Genomic DNA, 9,632 nt, shown 5'->3' on the forward strand with positions numbered 1-9,632 from the left:
ACTGTTACAGATCGATCTTGTTTTGGTTTCCCGACCTGGACACGCGACGGTGTGACGTCGAAACGATATCGAGCGTCTGTAGCAATTTTGCCTGAAACTAGCGATCAAATCTTTGAGTTTCATCTTTTAATATTGACTTAATAACCCCCTTTTCCGCATAACCTCACAAAGTCACCAACATTTGTCGGATGTTGACAGCCGACGACGTAAACAAAACAGCAGGTGGCAAAAAGCACGTGGAAAAAGTCTTCCCGGTCAAAGTTCATCTTCTCGACCAATCAAAACTCTTGAAGGTCATATACCACGTGTGGTATATAACTCATATTTATCTAACAGTCTGCGTGTTTATACAATGATCTGAGAGTGGAATAACACAGCGTATTGTGGTAGAAAATTAGTATTGGTGTTAGATTTGCATACCTACAAGATGTCTTTTTCTTAATTTTGAAAGCATTTTTTTTTTTTAATATTTAATATGGCAAATGTAGAAAAAGCAAATAACAAAACAAAATAAACCCCCCCACAAAATTGAAATGTTTATTACTTAATATCATGCTAGCATTGTGTTGTTGTACTTAGCCAACTATGCCTGTAGGTTTTATTAACGAATATTTGAATTTACGATTTAAGTAAAACTCTATCAATGATGATATTACTTATTTATAGAATTGATATTAGGAAGATCATTTAGTAACTTGCAATAAGGTCTCCTCGCAAGTTGCGCAAAAATGTTTATCTCGCGAAAATAACACGATTTACTGTACTCTATTCAAGTCAGTATTTGAATAGAATGTCATACAAAATAACAATAGAAATAATATCCAGTTGTACTTGATGGAAATAAAACAAAACTATTTTCTAAAATAAAATGTATTCTTGCTAGCCAGAACATTTATCTTGGTAGAGTTAATTCAGTTTGTTTATGATTAGATACAAATGTAAACACGTATCGCTTCTGGATGTGCTTGTCATCATTATTGTCCCTCACTGACAAAAAGAACCAGATAAGAACAATAGGATCTCCAGTCTAGAGTAAGCTGTCATGTGGTGCCGAAGCTGTCCTTGTCTGATTATCATTGTGGGTGGGGGCCGAGGCTAATGTTAATATCCGATAGGGTTGGCCCTATCTTTCAAATATGATAGTTAATACTTGTGAAAACTCGTGTAATGTCACACCCCTTAGTTACAGCGATGTCGCCTTGCAGTTCTTTCTGACATCAATGACATGCAATTATGATTGATGAACTGCTTCGTCAAATAATTAAGAACGGATCAATGACAGGATGAGGTTGATGGTAATTTGTCTGAAACCATTACTATTGAGTCATCTGGAATAAGTGTAGAGTACATAGTCGATTAGAAGAATCCCGAATACTTGTCTCTTGAAGTACTAAATGGAACATATCAATTGGATGCATTTAAATCATTTTTTTTACGTTTCCCCGCGTCAACAGTACAAGTGAATAACATAAAAATGTTAATAATATGAGAAATATTATAATGCTGTTACGATCATACGCTAAATCATATATGATTCCAGACAAGACACATCTGTGCTGATGTTCGCTTAATGAAATGTTTTAATGGCATTTTATGATGTCACACACCTCTTTATTATGTTATCAAATTAAATTTGACGTTGCATGCTAGAAACCGAAAATTATTTCCTAAACCACACGTACTCGGCAATCTGGATCATTCGCGATATGTTACAGACGAGAATCATAAACAAATGCAAGGTTATAGCCTATGACCTTGAACAAGATTTGCAAGCTATGTGCAAAGCTGATTTTATACAATCACTTTGGGATTTCTTTTGCGACGGCGTCATATTAACTGTCTCTATTTTGTAAACAATCGACGCATTTTATTATTTTATAGCCCACCCTACACACCACCCTTAATTCTGTTTTCACGATGTTATTTTTTGACAGGCGTAATTCTGGCGAATCGCCACCTTAGGTTGTAAACTTTTAATAAGCATCCTTATGGTTGGTTTTTTCATGATGTCAATTTTTGACAGAGTTGTATTTTTCATGGTGTCTTTTGTAATTGTCATGTTATGATGCTTTTTAAATAATATTGTGATAATAAAAGTCTTCGTATATGATGGCCTTATTCAATTCACAGTTACTAGTTGAGTATTTTGTGGAGCAGGAATAAATGCATTTTATATTACTGCGCTGTACTGGATAAGAAGACACACTCTTTGGTAGAAGAATTCAAAACCTGATTGACCAGGCTATGCATTGTTTTAATGTCATTCTATCCAATCCACCTAGTTCACAATCTCTATCGCAAAAATTAAAGAACCGTTTAGATAGATCTAGATTTAAAAAAATCATAGTAATAATTATGCATAGATAAATTAATAAAGATACATAACATAAAATAAGAAATAAATGAAATAAGCAAAAATAAATATAAGAAATCAAAATTTCATAAAACGTCAATTAAGTAGGATATCTTGCATGCAAAATTAATAATAGAATAACTCTAATTGTACAATAGCGCATTGAAGTACTGTTTAAATAACATAAGGCGTTGTGTAAATGTTCAACTGTGTTTACAGTATACATAACCATGAGTAAAGTACGTATTGGACTGTGGTAAAACAAAGAAGTAGCGACGGAACAAAAATATCTTCGTGAAAAGTAACAGATTGTATAGCTAGCCTATTTAACATTCAATACCTTAAAGAGATAGGGATTTATCTCATGAGCTAATTTAGAAATCTATGTTGATTCAAGAGATATCTCATAAACAAAACAAACATCTCATTAATCTTTATTATATGACATATTAACATAACGTTAAAAGATATCTAAAATTCACTTAGACACACATTGTATATCTTCAATTCATTAACGATATCTCTATTTGAAAAGATATCTATTTCTTTTAGAGATATTTCTAATTCAATTTAAGATATCTTGAATACTTTTGCGACCCCTTTTTGAGTATCAAATGTTAAGTGTGTTAGCCATAGCATTGCGTGTAGCTGTGTGAGCAATGCTAGTACTGACCAAATAAGATATTGAGAGGTTTTTATCCACTGACTCCGTGATAAATGATCGACAGTGCCTGCCTGTTTAACATTATTCGCCCCGGAGTAGGACATTGTCTGTCGATGGTTCTTGACATGTAGATAATAAGTATAACGTTATTTCTAAGAACGACTGCCTGTCCAATTAACATATCAGGAAGGATAGAAGTGTCATTGATATGACAACGTTAGTTTAATCAACTTTCGAACAAAGCTCGTATGTGTTCATTGAAACATGACGAATCAAAGATTAATTTCAAAGTCTAAAATTCGTATGACAGATTGATTAAATTCATAAGATTTATTGAAATTAGAATTGAAATAAAAAAAAAAACCATCAATCAACCAAGGCAAAACTATTAGATACTGTTTTACATGTATATTTTTGTCTAAAGTTTCAATTTTGTAGAAAGGCACTGACACATCCTAACCCTTCGATACACCACTTATGTATTAAATATGATGTATGGTAAACATAAAAAATGTCATATTGGAGATTTATTTTCACTACCCGATTCACTTCTGTTCTATGTCATTCTTGTTTCAAGGATTACCACCACTTAATGATATTTTCCAGAAACGCGGTCTCATGCATCATGAGGTTATATCTTTTTTAAATGTTATTTATCAGACGCTATTATATAACGCATGACAACATACTAGTATACTCTCCAATTAAGATTACAAATGAGGGTTAAACAAAACTTACCTTAGTAAACTTACATTGTACAAGCATTTCATCATGACAGACACTGAAATCGCTTAAGAATATGGTGATGACCATAAAGTCTTTTCAATGCAAAATATTTAACATCGTATTGCATTGCCACTATATATCCCTACCAAATTCAGTTGGCAATCCTATAGAATATGCTTGCCATGGACCGATTTTTGTCGTCATCATTATTATGGCGCCATAATTGTTACTTTAGATACCACTGACCCTCCACGGGCAATATGAATTCCAACTGGACAAAGTCTTCAATAACTTTACAAACCATTGACAAAATAAGAATGTTTTTATCAATTTATAAAGGGAACAAGAACTTCGGCTTGAAAACTAAATCCATGTTAGAGCATTAGAACGGTTTCATGAATACGGGCGCAGGCACTCAGAACACGTTCTAAAATAGCAGGGTGCTTGGGATATTTCTACTCAGAAAAAGAAAGTTAACGATTGTGAAAATGAAGTCGCTACACTTGTTGGATAATGAGGCGACTATCATAGGCATATATGGAGGCAAAGAAGGGAGTATATGTGGTTTGAACTCTTTTTCAATATAATTTGTATTAATGCATCTCAAAATAACTTAATGGTGAAGATCTTCCCTCGGCTGAACGTTATTTTATTTATATTTGGCATTGACATACTTATGAGTTTCTTTCAAATTACATAACGAATGACTTTCTATGACATTTAAACTCAATAACAGTTGTTATTCTTCAAATGGTTAGTAAATCGTTTGCATAAAATGGGTTGATAGTTTTAGTTTTCGTAATGAACTTGCAGAAAAGATCATTCATAATGTCGTATTTCTGTACCGGATACAAGAGAGAGAAAAAACTGAAACATCATCCTTGTTTTAAACACTTAATATTGTTTCTATACATTCATAACATATATGACCCGATTTATTTTCAATTACTTATTTCAGGAGATGAACGAATTTGTTGACAGGCTTGATCAGATATATATATATGGGGCAAAGAAGTAATTCCAGCAGTGTGGACAAGTTTAGATTGTCAAATTTTCGGAGCGATCCGCTCCTTTTTCAAGACACAGTGAAACAGAACAGTTACATGTACATATTCATCATATTACAAGAAGATATAACTGATATATTATAATTGAAAATATAGCTATTATATAAAACCAATAGTCCCTCGTCTAAAGACAGCCGAGGGCAGCAATTAAGCTGAGAGCATCGCGGACAAGTAACGCTGATGTAGAGGACCTATTCTTGCGCAAGATGCACTATCACATAAAGTGATTCTACGAGAGATATCAAAAACGTGGAACATGTGCATGTGGAAATCTGGCCCGGTAAATGTGAAAAATCTCAATTTGCTATTGAATGTCTCATTAGTCATATATATATATATATATATATTACATAATTAACTCTTATGAAATGGAACGGGGATACAAATTCTTTCTTAAAAATATAGACATTAAACATTCATCAAGATACAGTACATCCGGGAATTCGTTATATTTGAAACATGCTTCGGGGAATGTTTTTTGCTCCTTTTCATATATGATTAATTTTACTGCTTGGCAAGACTCGCTGATGACAGATAATGGTGTAACATATCTTTTTATCTCATTTTCGAGTTGACTGATACATTGTACTTTACATTTGTGGTTAGAATGCACATTTATTTGTTTTCTTTCTCTCTCTCATTTTCATACTAAAAAGTGATCCATTTCATTATTTCATACCGGTTAAACAATAAACCAAACCACGACTTTTGAAAATCTAAGACACCTCCAAGTCACCCATATAATATATAAAGGTTAGTGGTAGTACTTTAAAAATGTTATTCAGACACGTGGTTTAAAAATGAACTAACGAGAGCAAAATAGACATGATAATCAGCCATAACGAGTTTGATATTAGATATAATATTTAGAAAACCATTTGTTTTTCTTTGGAATATATTATTCCAGTTTCTGACCAGGAAACTATTGCCATGTGCACACAGTGAAGTACTCGCGTATTCAACGAGGTTCAACATTCGTCCATTGACTTTACTAGACTAACTGTCGGTATACAAAACTGTTAGATAATCATAAAATGTATTCGAGTTGTCAGCATGTTATTGTGGTTGAAGTGAGTATGTGTAGGTAATATGGAGCAAATCAGTTATTATTTTAGTGTATTGGATAGCTCGATCTTGAAAAGAGTATATTTTTTTTAGTTTTTAACGAATCATAATAACTGTATCGTACATACGTCCCAAAAATGCAATTATAAAGATACCACTAGCGGTCAATTTCAGTGGCGTTGTTCCATGTAATGTCACATTGTAATCGCGTCAAAGACCATCGCTGCATTTAGAAAATCCTAAAAGAATTGTATTTGACTTTGAATTTCATAGATACATTTGTGTATTCTAAATGAATAGCTGACTCGCTCCATGCAGTTACCACATAGTTACCTCAGCTATGCTTTAGTGTAGTATAAAATAATAAAAAAAAAGTTAAATAAACCACCATATAGTATAAATATAACCGCTACTAAACAAACATACGTACACATGCATGACCACGATTAAAAAATAGCTGCTTTATGTTAGAAGGAAAAACATTTCTACAATAATAAAAGTAACACATTCATATGTGAACACATAAAAAACAAACGCTATACCTTATAAATATGACAGCTATGCCATACACATAACACTTATACAATATGAATATAACCAATATACACTACAAAAACCATTACGCATTACAAGATGACATCTCTTCTGTATAAATATTTCTATTATATAACAATAACAAAACAAAATGACCGCATACAACAAGTATACACTATAGATATACAACACATTACAGTATGAACATAATGGATTTATGGTATTGATATAACCGGTTAGAGAGAAACAGCAATAATAAGCTGCTATACAGAGGTTATGTTGTAAAAACTGTGTGATTGTTTTCAATTACGACTCAATATAGATAGCAGTAAGTAGAACCCATTGAAGAGCAGAGAAAAAAACCCTCTGTTTAATTTTAATCAGCTCTGTATTAATTTATCTTATAGTAGATCACATGTCCGGTTTAAGTCAAGAATAACTATATTTAAATGATATTCACAGTTGATTCAGATGGTGTTGTCAGCAACGTGTTAATCCTTCAATACAAATATTAATACTTGTACTTTTCATTCATCTATTTCCTGGTGAAGTAGGACGATAGCTCAAAATTGAACCAACTATAACGTTGACGCTTTTATTGTCAAGTTAATCCTGCGGACAAAGATGGTTTCCAAATTTGACAGCACATCCAGGTTCATCACGTGTCACTGGCGATGATTAAATCGGTGGTTAGTGAATTTCTGTCTTTCATTACTGATATAATAGGAGCTATACAAGATATATTTGAACCACGCACTGATAAAAAGTTCAATCAAAAGTAAATATTTTAACTGCATCGTGAGATTCCTTGTATACATGTGTTAGAGCAGGCTGTCTTGTGTCACCTGTATGACTCGTGTAGAATAGCGAAATTGTTAATGAGAAACGCCACACTCACACTACTTGCGGTGGATCGATCGTTTTAAACATAACTTCCGTGGATTTCCATGACAGAAACTAACCAACAACAAAACATATAAACAAAATTCAAGGTTTTATGTCATTCATGCATCGTGCAGGAAATAAATAAAAAATCGAAAGTGGGTCTTATGGTTTGTTACCTACGATAAAAAAAGGATACATTCCTTGTATATAATTGTAATACTCGGGAGCTACATTAATTGTTTGCACTGGTCAATTTTAATTGAGTACCCTAACCTTTCATATCTTAATTCAAATAAAGACATTATACCAAAAGAAATAATTTGAATATCATCGTCCCATATACTGGAATCATTTTTGTAGCTGATGGCAAAGAAACTATGATCATTATCTTGCAATTTAAGCAACGACATAAGTTGTAAAGGTGAAGTGAGTTATGAGTATCCGAAAGTGTTTGAAATGTGTAAGACACGAGAAAACAATCGATCAAATGATATTAGATATGCAGTGATAATTAAAGTACCAAAATAAAAACCAATGATCCTATATTGATTGATAATTGCGGAATTATTATTAACATAATATAGTACTTAAATTGACACGAGGACACACCGATAGATAACGGCATGACTGTCATAATATATATGTTTAAATCAATAATACGACAGTGGTCATTTATGAAGCCGAGTATCGAGCATGATGCGTTTTAAATAAGATGCAATACTATCTATGAACATACCCACTATAAATAATCATTATTCATTTATATACAGTTGTACATTACATTTTATATATAACTACCACAATACACATTACATAAAAGAGGCACCGCACACATAACATATAACTACCACATACATATTACATATATGTATATAATATAAATATAACTATTACCGTATACAATTCATATCATAACATGTACCATCGTATTCTTTACATATAACTTCCAACATATGAAATACATTTTATAAATACCGTATGTATTACATACAACTAGTACGTATATCGTATATAAAATAAATAACTACCATTATTAATTTAACTACCTCTGTATCCTTTACATATAACTACCACCGTTTTCAATAACATAAAATTAAAACCATACACACATTATACAAGAAGCACATAGACATTACATATTTATAAATATTACCGTATACAATATGTAAAATTATCATCGTCTATATTAAATATAACTGCAACCTTATACATTTTATACAACTGCCAAAATATACAATACATACATTACCACTTTATACATTACATATAACTACCACCATATACATAACATTTAACCACCACCATATACATTACACATAATTATCATCATATACATTACATATTATAACTATCACCATATAATTACATATAACTACCACCATATACATTACATATAATTACCACCATATACATTACATATAACTACCACCATATACATTACATATAACTATCACCATATACATTACATATTATACTATCACCATATACATTACATATAACTACCACCATATACATTACATATAACTACCACCATATACATTACATTTAACTACCACCATATACATTACATATAACTATCACCATATACATTACATATAACTATCACCATATACATAACATATAACTACCACCATATCCATTACATATAATAACCACCATATACATTACATATAACTTCCACCATATACATTATATATAACTACCACCATATACATTACATATAACTACCACCATATACATTTCACACGACTTGAAAGACATATTCCAGCTTATCTCTTACAGACATTTAAACCGAATATTTATCTGTTATGTCAAAAATGTCGCTGAGATGTATTATATGTATTTGTTTTAAGATACATACGTGTCTATAGATTTTCCTTTTGTATATTGAATTTTTTAATACATAAATTATATATTCACATATTATGTATTTTATTCTATTAAGAATATATAAATAAAAAAAGATTTTGGGAAGAGAGGTTATAGCAACAGTGCGAGCAATATGTTTTGGTAAAATATTCCATTCGATCCTGCCATTTGTCAGGCCATAAACACAGAATAGCAAGACATAAAAAATACTAAACATTACAAACAACACTAATCTCATACCACCAATGATAAAAATCCATTCGACGTCTTGTACTCGTTGACAAAATTGAATTTATGTTGTACAATTTACATCTGTGGGGTACCATGAAGGGTACATTGAGTATATTAGGACTATCTACTATGTATAGGTGCACTTATATCGATAATCTAATTGTACTTCTACTAGTTTCGAAACATCGCGATATAAATGTCCTTTTTTATTTGAAATGATTGAAAATAAAAGCACCAG

Source organism: Mizuhopecten yessoensis, unplaced genomic scaffold, assembly GCF_002113885.1.
Source record: "Mizuhopecten yessoensis strain PY_sf001 unplaced genomic scaffold, ASM211388v2 scaffold11169, whole genome shotgun sequence".
In the NCBI taxonomy this organism is placed as follows: Eukaryota; Metazoa; Mollusca; class Bivalvia; order Pectinida; family Pectinidae; genus Mizuhopecten; species Mizuhopecten yessoensis.